At 43.8% G+C, this 14354-nt stretch overlaps 1 non-coding gene and 1 pseudogene across 1 annotated transcript; one reads left to right on the top strand and one right to left on the bottom strand.

Annotated features, from left to right (window-relative positions):
* Window positions 1–223: 223 nt before the first annotated feature.
* Window positions 224–296, bottom strand: TRNAG-CCC. The gene has a single exon. It is a non-coding gene; the product is annotated as a tRNA-Gly (tRNA).
* An 11767-nt stretch (window positions 297–12063) lies between these two features.
* Window positions 12064–12333, top strand: LOC122706389 (annotated as a pseudogene).
* The last annotated feature ends 2021 nt before the right edge of the window (window positions 12334–14354 follow it).

Here is a 14354-nt window from a genome sequence, read left to right as displayed (position 1 = left end):
GTTTGATAGAGAAAAAGCCGCCAGGGAAGCAGGAGTGACAGACCCTGAGTCAGCTCCTGGGTTACCTGTCACCTGCCAAGTGGCCCAGGTCTTCCAGGGATGGGCCCCTGCCATGGATGCCTCTGGCCTCCTGACCGATGTCACTCCCCCCATTCATAGCCTTTTAAAAAATATTTATTTATTTATTTGGCTGCACCGGGTCTTAGTTGCATGAGGAATCTAGTTCCCTGACCAGGGATCAAACCTGGGCCCCCTGCCTTGGGAGTGCAGAGTCTTAGCCACTGGACCACCAGGGAAGTCCCCATTCATAGCCTTTTTTAAATAAAACTTTTTAAATTTTGTATTGGGGCACAGCCGATTAACAATGCTGTGATAGTCTCAGGTGGACAGCAAAGGGACTCAGCCATACATATACATGTATCCATTCTCCCCCAAACTCCCCTCCTGTCCAGGCTGCCGTATAACCTTGAGCAGAGTTCCCCATGCTATACAGTAGATCCTTGTTGGTTATCCATTTTAAATATAGCAGTTGGGTACTTGCCCATCCCAAACTCCCTAACTATCCCTTCCCCATATCCTTCCCTCTGGCAACCATAAGATCCTTCTCTAAGTCTGTGAGTCTGTTTTGTAAATAAGTTCAATCTTATCACCCCTTTTTAAAGATTCTGCCCATAAGGGATGTCAAGCAATATTCCTTCTTCTCTGTCTAACTTCACTCAGCACCACTGTTCAGAGTCTTGAATCACCATCACTCAATTAAACCACCTCCAGGTCCCTGTGACCACTCCACCTTTCCCCCACCTCCCCACCTCCCACCTCCCTCAAATAATCATTTCTCTGGGCAGTGCTACAGGGTGCCAGGGGGAAAAAATTTTAAAAACCTCTGCTGTCAACACCTGGAGTCAGAACAGCTCCCTGAGGTTCATCCTTCTCCCAGGATGAGGGTTGGGATCCAGAGCTGGCACTTCCTGCTGCCTGCTCTACCTTGCACATAGTAACCAACTGACTGCCCAGGCCACACCGCAGGTACTCTATGCACAAAGAGCCACGAGGGCCAGACCCTGGCCTTGCATTCTGGTGGTTCCCAGGTGCATCAACAATGGGAAGCCAGCCAGACAGGGGAATACTCGCAGAAATTAAAATGATGTAATAAAGATTTATTGTTATAGGAGAGCTTTTCTGGTGGCTCAGGGGTAATGAACCCACCTGCTAGTGGCAGGAGAGTTGGGTTTGATCCCTGGGTCAGTAAGATCCCCTGGAGAAGAAGATGGCATCCCACTCTAGTATTCTTGCCTGAAGAATTCCATGGACAGAGGAGCCTGGTGGGCTACAGTCCATGGGCTCGAAAAAGAGTCAGACACAACTGAGTGACTAAACAACAATAACATTGTCAGAAATGTATTACATCACTAAGCGAATTAAATCAGGTAACAAACACAGAGTGTGTAGTGTGATCCATATGCACAAAGCAAAATTAAATTTGGAGAACTAAAATTGAGGGATTTGGGGTGGATGTCCCTGGTGGTTCAGTGGTTAAGACCCTCTACTCCCACTGCAAGGGCCACAGATTCCATCCTGATTGAAGAACTAAGATCACACATGTCAAGGCATGGCCAAAAAAAAAAAAAAAAAAGAGGGATTTTTATTTTTCTTTGTGGGCTTCCCAGTATCCATTAAGTTTTCCAATATCCATTAGGTTATTCTCAAAGTCAGAGAATAGCAATAGCTTTCAATTCATAACACTTATAGGATGATAGAAACATTTCTAAATTTAAAAAAAAAAATTAAGTCAAATCACTGGCTTTGGGACTCCAAAGTAAATTTTGTTAAATCAGTAACAAAGACTATACTTCTGAAGGTCATAGGTTTTGATCATATGAATTAAGCCTTTGACAAAGGAATTATTATTTGATTAGTAGGTAGAAGAGTGGCCCCTCCAAAGATGTCCACATGCTATTTTCAGGGACCTGTGAACATGTTATGTTACATGCAAGAGGGGATTAAGGTTGCTAATCAGCTGACTTTAAAATAGTGGGACAAACTGAGAGAGTAGCATTGACCTTTACACATGACCACGTGTAAAAAGATAACACAGGGAGCTCAGCTCAGTGCTCTGTGATGACCTAGAGGGGTGGGATGGACAGTGTGGGAGGGAGGCTCAAGAGGGAGAAGATGTACATATGTACAAACACATACAGGTGATTCACTTTGTGGTACAGCAGAAACTAGCACAATGTAAAGCAACTATATTCCAATTAAAATAAAATAAAGGGATTATCCTGGATGGCCCAGGTGGGCCCAATAAAGCCAGAAGTGTCTTTAAAAGTGGGAGAGGGAGGCAGAAGAGGAGGTCAGAGTTAGAGAGAGTCTTGAAGAAGCGATACTGCTGTCTTTGATGATGCAGACGGGGACCATAAGCCGAGGATGGAGACAGCCTCCAGGAGCCAGCAAAAGCAGGGGAAAGGATTCTCCCCTCCAGTGCCCAGATAAGAATGCTAACTCTGCCAACACTTTTCATTCTAGCCCATGGAGACCCAATTTGGACTTTTGACTTCCAGCACTCTAAGATTGTTTTGGTATTTTTAAATAAATTTATTTATTTATGGCTGTGCTGGGTCTTCACTGCTGCACATGAGCTTTCTCTAGTTGCAATGAGCAAGGGCTACTCTCTAGTTGCAGTGCTCAGGCTTCTCACTGAAGTGGCTTCTCTTATTGTAGAGCATGGGCTCTAGGGCGTGCAGGCTTCAGTAGTTACGGCTCACAGTCTCTAGAGCACGTGCTCAGTAGCTGGGGTACATGGGCTTAGTTACCCTGTGGCACATGGGATCTTCCCGGAGCAGGGATCGAACCCATGTCTCCTGCATTGGCAGGCAGAGTCTCAACCACTGGACCACCAGGGAAGTCCCACTATGTATTGTTTTAAGCTACTCATTTTGTAGCAATTTGTTACCGTAGCAATAGGACACTGACACATTTGAATTTGTGTGTATTTTGTTTGTTTCTTCAATGATGAAAGCTTGGCTTGGATTACAAAGAGCAAGGCCTGGAGGATACAGAGCACAACATTTATACCATAAACCCACAGATTTGGGCAAAACTCTTGATGATATAAGAGAGGCTACTTTCTTATTTGAGAGAAGATGAAAGTCTGCCCAACTGAAGGGAGGATGAGTTTCAAAGAACACATGGCTGCAGAGGAACGCCTCACTTCTGCCCCTTTGTGGTTGGCACCAAGACACACAGATAGTACATATTGGGGATAAGACATAACACAGAGACCTGGGTCCCACGTTCAGCCTGAAATGCTGGGAGGAAAGAGCCTCATTTGAGTATCCTGAGCCAAGTCGGATTGGAAATGACCACGTGGGATGGTTAGACCAAGATCCTGGAACAATCCCCTGAGTTCCCATGGGAGGGTGGAGGTAGGGTAGGAGAGAGGAGCTCAAAGTTTCCTGAAGAGGTGAACTTAGAAGAGATGCCCAGAATAACGCGAAGGCCCCAGCTGACCCAAGAGCTCTGGATGGCTGGATGTGGACAAAGCAGGGTGACCTTTGTGGTGAGATAATCAGATCCCTGGGTGGCTAACACGGAGGGGATGGAACCTCTCGGACAAAGGAGAAGCTGGCAGCTCCCTCTACAGAGAATGCCTCAAAGAGGGGACCACAGGCTCTGTACACCTTCCTCAGGGCCAGCATCTCACATAACAACCAGGCAGGGAGACCCTCAACTGGCTGCAAGAACCCAGAGGAGACCTGACTAATATCAGGAGTAAACCAGGAATGACTAAATTTACTTTGGATTAGCAAAATCCATTTTCCATCTTCGGGATTTGCCTGGTAGTCCAGTGTTGAAGACTCCAGCATCCCAATGCCAGGGGCCTGGGTTCAATCCCTGGTTGGGGAACTAGATCCCACATGCTGCAGCTAAAAGTCCCAAGTGCTGCAACTAAGACTCAGTGCAGCCAGATAAATAAATATTTTTAAAAACCCACAGTCCAGAAAACTGGGGGTTAAAGAGTTAAGTTCAATACCAGAGAAATATGGAAAATTGCATTTTTTTCTGAAAATAGATTATTATTGATATTATATGCCACAACATAAACAGAGATTATCTCTGGCTAGTGAGAGAGATTATAAGTGCTTTTCATTTATTTTTCTCTACATTTCCTACTTTTCCAAAAGGAACACGTTTATATATGTACGGATGTTAGAGCTGAACAATAAAGAAGGCAGAGCGCTGAAGAATTGATGCTTTCGAACTATGGTGCTGGAGAAGACTGTTGAGAGTCCCCTGGAAGGCAAGGAGATCAAAACAGTCAGTCCTAAAGGAAATCAACCCTGAATATTCATTGGAAGGATGGATGCTGAAGCTGAAGCTCCAATGCTTTGGCCACCTGATATGAACAGCCGATTCATTGGAAAAGACCCTGATGCTGAGAAAGATTGAGGGCAGAAGGAGAAGAGGATGACAGAGGATGAGATGGTTGGATGGCATCATCGAATCATTGGACATGTACTTGGGCAAACTCTGGGAGATGGTGAGGGACAGGGAGGCCTGGTGTGCTGCAGTCCATGGGGTCACAAAGAGTCAGACATGACTCAGCAACTGAACAACGACAGCTCCTTCCTTTCTGAAGACACCCCTAACCCAAGTGAATGGAGATGGGGTCAAATGACACAATCTCAATTATAAACACAGAATATAAGAGAATATGGGGTTTCCCAGGTGTCTCAGTGGTAAAGAACACTCCTGCCAATGCAGGAGGCACACTTAGTCCTTGGCTCAGCAAGATCCCCTGGAGGAGGAAATGGCAACCCATTCCAGCATTCCTGCCTGGGAATTCCCATGGACAGAGGAGCCTGGTGGGCTACAGTCCATGGGGTCACAAAGAGCCGGACACGAGTTAGTAACTAAACTACCACATAGCTGATTCACTTTGCAGTATAGCAGAAACTAATACAACAGTGTGAAGCAACTACATTCCAATAAAATAAAATAAAATAAAGCATGGTTACCTCCTCCAACCTAGACAAGAAGGTAGGAAAGGAGCTAACAAGTTGTCCACAGATTCTAGAGGCCACCCTCTGGCTGGCTTGCTGACCATGAGCTTCAGCCAGGCTGTGTGCTGCAGCTCAGGGAGCAAGAAGGAGAGAGACAGCAGCGCCAGACCAGTCAGGGATGCAGGAAGCATCCGGGGACCCAGTGGGGCACAGAGATGACTTGGGAACCAGAACAAACACGAAAGTCTCATGGTAAGCCCTGGGGTGTCCTGTCTTTGCTCTCCCTAGAGGTGATGGATAGGTAACAAGCCCACTATTTGGAAGGTCGTGTGAGTTCAGCCTTGCAGTGGAGAGATTACTCAGTGGTCCAGCTGGGGAGACCTGGGAGAGGCTCAGCAGGGAAGTGGAAATGGATGCTGAGTGCTAAGCCAGGGAGACAAAGGACCACTGTCTGAATTCCACCTCTCCAGGGGGAACTGGATGAGCCTGGATGGATGCCAACTCAAAAGAGGCCCAGGGTCCACCCAAGGCCAGGCGTCCTCTCCAAGGCAGTCTGAAGTAGAGGGAGGCAGCACCAAAGGCCAGAGCTTATTCTCAAGGGAAGTCCAAGAGCCAAGTAGTGAAGCCTAGATCCAGTCCAGTGTCCAAAAGGCAGAGTGGGAGGACAGTGGGGAGCTGAGGACGCAGAGTGGGGGAGGACTGGACTGGCTTAAGGGTCTGGAGCGTGCTCAAGGAGGGACAGGAACTCCAGTGATGAGAACACACAGTGGTCCCCAACCTTTTGGGCACTATGGATGGATTTCGTGGAAGATAGTTTTTCCACAGACTGAAAATGCCAGGGATGGTTTAGGGTTGATTCAAGCACGTTACATATTTTTAATTAATTTATATTTTATTGGAGGATAACTGCTTTACAATATTATGTTGGTTTCTGCTATCCATCAACATGAATCAGCCATATGTACATATAGGTCCCCTCCTTCTTGAACCTCCTTCCCACCTCCCTCCCCATCTCGTCCTTCTGGGTTGTCACAGAGCACCGCTTTGCGCTCCCTGTGTCATATAGCAAATTCCCGCTGGCTGTCTGTATGGCAATGTATATGTTTCTCTGCTACTCTCTCCATTCGTCCCTCCCTCTCCTTCCCCTCCTCAACCTGTTTCCACAAATTTGTTCTTTATGTCTGTGTCTTCACTGCTGTGAAGACAGCAGTCTCCAGTACCATCTTTCTGGATTCCATATATATGCGTTAATAAACAAGATTTGTATTTCTGGCTTACTTCATTCTGGATAATAGGCTCTAGGTTCATCCACCTTATTCGAACTGAGTCAAATGCATTTCTTTTATGGCTGAGTAATATTCCATTGTATGTATGTAGCACAGATTCTTTATTCAGTCATCTGTCAATGGACATCTAGGTTGCTTCCACGTCCTGGAAGCAACCTGTTGTAATAGTGCTACATGAACATTGGGGTATATGGAGCACATTACATTTGTTGTGCACTTTATTTCTAATATAATGCTGCTGCTGATCTGATAGAAGGTACCCACCGGTCCATGACCTGGAGGTTGGGGACCCCTGCTGTAGACTGGACTTCATGGAGGAGATGGCATTACGTTTGATCCTGAAGGCAGTCTCATTCCCAGGCCACCTCACACCTCCTTCCCCTGACACTGGCCCCAGAGTCAGGAGAAACACCAGGAAGCCATCAGCCTCCCTGCTGGCCTAGAGCTCTCTTGGTGGTTGTCTCTGAGTCTGTGCTGTCTGTGGGGGACACAGCAGCTGCTCCTCTAGGGCCATGGGTCCTCTTTCCTCTTCCTTCCACTGTTCTAGTCTCTGATCCTCCCTAACCCCTGTCCTCCACACCTTAATCAGCTGCTGTCCTTGTTCTCTGCAGGATTCCATTTGCAGCTAAGCAACTGGGGCATCCCAGGTGGCACTAGTGATAAGGAACCTACCTGCAGCTGCAGGAGACACAAGAGACATGGGTTCAATCCCTGGGTCCGGAAGATCCCCTGGAAGAGGGCATGGCAACCCACTCCAGCATTCTTTCAGGGAAAATCCCCTGGACAGAGGAGCCTGGCGTGCTACAATCCTTGAGACTGCATAGAGTTGGACACGTCTGAGCGTGCACAAAATACAATAAGGACAATGGGTTCAGGAGGGAGCCTCAGGAAATTCCAACATTTAAGGGATCAGCAGTGGAAGAGACATGCAACATCAAGGCAGAGAAGAAACTAAAGAGAGAAATAAAAATTAAGAAAGTTCCAACACAGAAGCCAAGGGGAAGGGAGGGTCCGTTTTGTATTTTGTTTAGTCGTTGTTGGCTTTGGGACAAAAGAAATAAACTTCAGGAACCTCTGGCAAATCAAGTTGGCCTCCTGTCTTTCTTGGAGAAGAGACTAGCTTTTAGCATCTCCTGGAACAAAACAGCTGTCATTTCTAAGGTGCTAAGGAGGGGGGTTGGGGTGGGTGGGGGTTGGGGAGAGCAGATGGATATAACTAAACTGAGGATCTGGTCAGGGTTTCAACCAATTTCCCAAACCTAGCGCTAATTCGTGCAGCCCACAGTCCATTTCCCATAAATTGAAATCCCTGTGTATTTGAACGGAAATATAATCCACGTGTTCATGATTCATTTGCACTTTATGTAACCAAATGTTGGGCTGTCGCTGTTTGATGTCCAAGACACCATCTGAAGAATCTTTGCAGCCAGAAGTCATGAGTTGCCAGAGAATTGAAACGGAGACAAGACTTGGCCAGCCGCATCCCTAATCGTAAAGCAGTCAGCAGGGAATGAAAAGGTACAGTGTGAAAGGGGGTGCATCTGATATGTACTTACAGATCAGATATATGTTCCGTTCCTCAAGCTGCAAGCATCTGATGCTAAACAAGCCACATCAACAAACAGGCAGAGCCTGCAGAGATGCTGTCGGTGATGTAACTATTTGGTTCCTGTTGAACATTTTAGATGATTTCCAACTCTGATATTATAAAGCTAAAACAAAAATCTTTTGTGTATCTATTTTTGTCCACATCTCTTATTATTGCCTGATGATGTTTCCAGAAATAGAATTACTGGGTCACAGGAAATACACACAGTGTTAAATTGTATTTCAGGAAAATTGCAGTTACCCTTTTATACCGGGCTTCCCAGGTGGCGCTAGTGGTAAAGAACCCACCTGCCAATGCAGGAGACATAAGAGACATTTGATCCCTGGGTCGGGAAGACCCACTGGAGGAGGGCATGGCAACCCATTCCAGTATTCTTAACCTGGAGAATCCCAGGGACAGGGAAGCCTGGAAGGCTATGGTCCATAGGGTCACAAAGAGTTGGACACCACTGAAGCAACACACTTAGCACACATATATGCACCCTTTTACACACAATGGATGAACTTGTCTTTCTCACCATGCTTTTTTAAGCTCTGTGCATTATCAAAGAAATAATCAATGCTGTATTAGAAAGTTATTAAAAATTGTGTTTCAAAGACTATTTTACATAGCATGCAAAGCTATTAATATATAAATACAAAATTGCATAACTGAATAATAATTATATACAAGTATAAACTCAATTTTATTTAAATTATTCCATAGGGTGATGTATAGTCTATCACACAGAACAGCAGTTTCAGTATATGAAAAGGTGCTCAACACCACTAATCATGAGAGAAATGCAAATCAAAACCACAATAGTATGTCACCTCACACCTGTTAAAATGGCTGGTATCAAAAAGATAAGAAGCAGCAGGTGTTGGGAGGCTGTGGAGAGAAGGGAACCCTTGTGCACTATGTGTGGGAATGTAAGTTGGTGCAGCCAGTATGGAAAACAGTATGGAGGTTCCTCAAGAAATCAAAAATAGAACTACCACATGATCCAACAATTCCACTTCTGATATTTACCCAAAGAAAACAGAAACACTAGTTTGGAAAGATATGTTCACTGCAGCATTTTTCACAATAGTCAAGACATGGCAACAAGCTAGATGTCCATCAATGGATGAATGGATAAAGAAAAAAAAAATATATATATATACACACACACATACATATATAACACATATATATTTCATTTATTTAGGGGCTTCCCTGGTGGCTCAGATGGTAAAGAATCTGCCTGCAATGCAGGAGACCTCGGTTCGATCCCTGTGTCAGAAAGATCCCCTGGAGAAGGGAACTGCTACCCACTCCAGTATTCTTGCCTGGAAAATTCCATGGACAGAGGAGCCTGGTGGGCTACAATCCATGGTGTTGCAAAGAGTTGGACTCGAATGAGCAACTTTCACTCACTCACTTATTGCTATGTACACACACAAACAGTGGAATATTATTTACCCGTAAAAAGAATGAAATCTTGCTATTTGTGACAACATGGATGGTCCTTGAGAGCAGGATGTTTAATGAAAGAAGTCAGACAGAGAAAAATAGAGTATGATTTCTCTTATGTGTGGAACCTGAAAAAACAACACAAAAGAACCCCCAAGCTCATAGATACAGACAACAGATTAGTGGTTGCTACAGGTGGGCAGCCAGGGTAGGGTGGTGGAAGGAGTGTGGGCAAAATGAGTGAAGGGAGTTAAGAGATATAAACCTTCCAGTTATAAATAAGTCATGTGTGTGAGTGTGTTTAGTCGTGTCCAATTCCTTGTGACTTCATGGACAGTAGCCTGCCAGGCTTCTCTGTCCATGGAATTTCCCAGGCAAAAATACTGGAGTGGGTTGCCATTTCCTTCTCTGGGGGATTTTCCCAACCGAAGGATCAAACTCGTGTCTCCTGCATTGGCAGGAAGATTCTTTACCTCTGAGCCACCAGGGAAGCCCAAGGTTGATAATACTGCCTTGCATATTTGAAAGTTACTAAGAATAGATTTTAAAAGTTCTCAACACAAGAAAAACAATTCTGTAACTATGCCTGATGATGAATGTTAACTAGACTTAGTGTGGTGATCATATCACAATATATCCAAATATTGAATCACTGTGTTGTACACCTGAAATTAATGTTGTATGTCAACTGTAATTCAATAAAAAATTTTTTTCTTAAAGAATATCAGCTTCAGCTGCAATAACAAAATCAATCCTTAACTCTCAGCATTTTAATCCCAATGGAAGTTTATTTCTCATCAGCACAAAATCTGATGCAATCCAGGCCACTCTCCAAGGCAGCCCTTTCCAGGTAGTGACTCAGGGACCCAGGCTGTCTCCTTCCTGTGTCTCCACCATCTCAACACTAGTTAAATTCAGAGTTCCAGAACAGAGGACAAGAGAGCATAGAGACTTATACGTGGGCTTTTCAAGGACTCAGGCCAGACCTGACACATGTCATTTTCATTTATGATCAACTGTCTAGAACTTACCCTCTGACCATGCTCAACCGGCGGGCAGCTAGAAAGAGCGCAAGGATGTTCAGTGTGCACTCAGTGTCTCAGCTACAGTCTGGTCACCAAATATTCTTTTTCTCCGTTCTCCCACAAAGAAAACACTTCCAGCCCATGAGCAATGACCCATCACCCCATCAATTTACAGCCCCCGGCTCAAAAGCTCAGAATCTCCAGCAGTCACACGGCTCCTTGTATAAAGCCAGAAGTGGCTGCTCTCAGTTCTGAGAAGCACCTTTCTAGAGTGGGAGTTGGCAAACTTCTTCTTCAGGGCCAGAAAGTAAATATGTGAGGCTTGCAGGCCATGAGGTCTCTGCTACAGCTATTCAACCCTGCCATTGTAACACAAAAACAGCCACTGACACTCTGTAAATGAACAGGCAAGGCAGAGAATGAGATGGTTGGAATGGCATCACTGATGCAATGGACATGAGTCTGAGAAACTGCGGGAGATAGTGAAGGACAGGAAAGGCTGGTGTGCTGCAGTCCATGGGGTCATGAAGAAATGGACATGACCGAGTGACTGAACAACAACTGCTCTCAGAGGGCCCTGCAATTTTTTACTGCTCATCAAGGACACTTTTTGGAAAGTTCTCCATTTTCCATTGCCTCCTTGGCCACCTGTGCAGTAGACGTTGGAAAGCCTATGTCCCTTGGGGACTGCTTTCCTCAGCCTGTTCGATGCCTGTGCATGATTGGAGTTTCAGGGTGCTTAGAGGGTTAAAAGTCTCGAATAATCATAGGCTTTCTAAGGCCAGGGTTCTTATTTCTTTTTTTTTTTTTTGGCAGTCTGACTCTCAGACGACTCAGTAGTCACTTTCCGGTTCCATCTTCCAGGAACCACACCCACTGTTCTTTCAAGACTTGGTTCCTAGAGCTGCTGTATTTGTTTATTTCACATCCTCAAGCCTCTTTCACGAAATACAACAGTGGCTGCCTTCAGGCCACCTACAGCCACAAGCGTGAAGTTCCTATCCTTCCTCTGTTTGCTCTGAGACATAAAAACCAGGGGGAAATTTTAATTATAGGTGTCAGACCCGCACCTTTCATTTGATTCTTGCCTGCTTCCAGCTGGACTCGGCACTGGGTACCACACCCTGAATCTGAATTTGCCTTTGGCCACTCTGAAGTCTTTCTCAATCCCACTTCTGACGCTATCATTTCAAGGAGGTTCATTTTTCCAACCTTCATTTCTGGCCTTTCTCCATTGCCTGTTATTACTCTTGGAAATGAGTTGATTCTTTTCTGAGTGCATCTTTTCCTTGTAACACCTTGTTAAACATAGCCAGCAACAACCAATGTGATTACCACCATTCCGATTTTCCAACCACTTTCCCCAGAGCTACAAGTTCATTAGGAACCAAATGTGCCTTCCAGGTATCACAGAAGACTAATCATAAATATTTCACCACTGCATAAGAGGGACTGAGGGTTCCTCCAGTCCCATTTCCTTACTGCCATTTACCTAACCAATATATGGATATGCACTGCAGGTTTTTGTTACTGCAGCATCTTACTTTTTTTTTAACAACTTCTAACTTTGTCCAAATAAGCTAGGGTGTATTATGGGCACCCCCTAATTCAGTGGTTTAACACTTGCTTGCTCACATAAAGTCATAGATAAATCTGGCTGCATTCTGTGGCATATACAATATACATTAAGGTTTCCACCCAAGTGGGTGATGGAAGCCCTGGACCCTGCTATAGAGGGGTCCAGGGAGCCACAGCTGGATGCTAAGGCCACAGTCACCAGCCAGCTCAGAGATTTTCAATGGAAGCTGGGGATGGCTGTGAGGTCAGACAGTTGCAGATTACTTAAGTGTCCTTATGTTTCAAAGTGGCAGATCATATAGGTCAAGTAAAGAAAAAAATTTTTTTAAATGACAATTTCACATTTTCTGAATTTCTACAGACTGTTCAAGGAAGTTGCTGTAATTATTGAAACTATGTGAAAACTGATTACTTGGTTCATGAATTGCTACCATCATTCTAAAATCATGGACTTCATGGGACTTCCCTGGTGGTCCAGTTAGGACTTCTTTCAATGCAGGGGGTGTGGGTTTGATCCCTGGTCAGGGAGCTAGGACCCCACATGCCTTGTGGCCAAAAAAGAAACAAAGCATAAAACAGAAGCAGTATTGTAACAAATTCAATAAAGACTTTAAAAATGGTCCACATTAAAAAAAAATTTTTTTAATAAAAAAAACTACCACTTAATTAAAAAAAAAAAAAACAACAAACATGGACTTCACTTTCTGCAACAAAACGGCCTAAGGATCAAATGACAAGTACTGAATGAAAATTACACCTTGGATTTTCCACTTTTTAAATAATAAAAAAAATCAAACAGGAAAATATATAAAAATAAGATATATGTTAAGGAAACACACTAAAAATTAGGGAAACATTTTCTTTTCCTCAGTCTTCCACATTGAGTATTTATCACTTCATAATCAGAATATGGACTTCCCATATGACTCAGTGTTAAAGAATCTGCCTGCCAATGCAGGAGACACAGGTTCAATCCCTGGGTTGGGAAGACCCTTGGAGAAGGAAGTGGCAACCTATTCCAGTATCCTTGCCTGGCAAATTCCATGGACAGAGGAGCCTGGCAGGCTACAGTCCATGGGGTCATAGAGAGTCAAACACAATGAGCAACTAAACAACAACAATCAGAAGAAGATTACAAATACTTAAATCAACAGGTTATTCAGCTACTTGGGAGATACGGTTCTTAGCAGTTCAGCTGACCTGATCCTTTGAAAACTGCATTCTCTGTATGGGTCTTTCAAGAATCTCTTTTAAGATAATACACAACCGCTGAAATTATCACAACATTGTTAATCGGCTATATTCCAAAACAAAATAAAAAGTTAAAAAAAAAGATTATAGAAAGAAACAACCCATCAGTTAAAAGAGCAAAATATATAGTTAAGTTTACCTTTACTCTTCATGGCACAAGGGATGAAGAACTGTGTCTTGGTGTTGGATGGTGGGCCTTTTATGCCTGTATATGTTTGTTCAGTGTAAAACACTCCATGAACCAAGTTCAAGGACATTAGCAGCAAAAGGGCTATTTGTGGCAGCATGTTCTCGGATGGATTCTGAAAAACAGGAAAAAATAACTTCATACAGCTTCGTCATTGACCTGTTTTATTTTTCTAATGTTGTATAGATGAATTCTTTAGTTATGTACTTTTGCTAGCCTTATCCTATATATTTTTAATGTATTCCAAAAGTTAATGAACATTATAATTTTGTTAATCATACAAATATATGTCTTATTTGGTTTTGAAAACCACATCCAGGTAACCAAGTAAAATTAAAGTGATTTAAGTAAAAGGAAAAAAAAATGATGCTCTGGTGTATAGGCCCTTCCTTCTCCTGGGATGGCCTTTCCTATGAGAAGTCTTTTTGTTTTTATTTTATTATTATTCTTTTTATTGGAGATAATTGCTTTACAATGTTGTACTAGCTCCTGCTATACAACAATGAATCAGCTATATGAATACATATATCCCCTCCCTCCTAAGCCTCCATCCCAACCCCCATCCCACCCCTCTAGGTCATCACAGAGCACCAAGCTGAGCTCCCTGTATTATACGGCAGCTTCCCTGTATTATATTATATTAGCCATCTATTTTACACAGGGCCCTGCATATATGTCTGTGCTATTCTCTCAGTTTGTCCCACCCTCCCCTTTCCCTGGTTCATCTGTACCTATTTTTCTAGATTCCATATATACGGGTTAATATATAATACTTGTTTTATGAGAAGTCTTTCCAATCTCCAAAGCATCCTGGAGTCTGTTCTCCCAATAGTCCTATGTATTTAATGGTCACATTGGGATATGGTAGTAATACTTTAAATTTACCTGCATGCTAAGTCACTTCAGTCACGTCCGACTCTTTGCAACCCCATGGACTCTAGTCCACCAGGCTCCTCTGTCCATGGGATTCTCCAGGCAAGGATA

Source organism: Cervus elaphus, chromosome 13, assembly GCF_910594005.1.
Source record: "Cervus elaphus chromosome 13, mCerEla1.1, whole genome shotgun sequence".
In the NCBI taxonomy this organism is placed as follows: domain Eukaryota; kingdom Metazoa; phylum Chordata; class Mammalia; order Artiodactyla; family Cervidae; genus Cervus; species Cervus elaphus.
The sequence above is the reverse complement of the archived record's forward strand: the minus strand, read 5'-3'. Positions and strand labels throughout refer to the sequence as shown.